Here is a 255-nt window from a genome sequence, read left to right as displayed (position 1 = left end):
TGTGTATATATATGTATATATATATATATATATATATATATATGTGTGTGTGTTTGTAAACAGATGTATATGTAACATTTAAATTATAATAATTAAATATAAGTATATAATTAGGGCTGCAAAAAGGTGGAAAATTTCCAGTAAATTACGTAAATATTCCAGAAATTTTGGAAACTTTCCAGGATTTTTTTTGGAATATTCCAGGGATTTTTGGAAAGTTTCCGGAAATGTTCCACCCCTTTGCAACCCTACTAA

General features: G+C 26.3%; 1 protein-coding gene across 3 annotated transcripts in view; it reads left to right on the top strand.

Annotated features, from left to right (window-relative positions):
- The window catches only part of mertka (c-mer proto-oncogene tyrosine kinase a), a 53,367-nt gene that overhangs the window by 2,512 nt on the left and 50,600 nt on the right, over positions 1–255 (top strand). The window lies entirely within an intron of this gene.

This window comes from Sinocyclocheilus anshuiensis, unplaced genomic scaffold, assembly GCF_001515605.1.
Source record: "Sinocyclocheilus anshuiensis isolate Anshui unplaced genomic scaffold, SAMN03320099.WGS_v1.1 scaffold300, whole genome shotgun sequence".
Taxonomy (NCBI): Eukaryota; Metazoa; Chordata; class Actinopteri; order Cypriniformes; family Cyprinidae; genus Sinocyclocheilus; species Sinocyclocheilus anshuiensis.
This window is presented reverse-complemented; position numbering and strand designations above follow the sequence as displayed.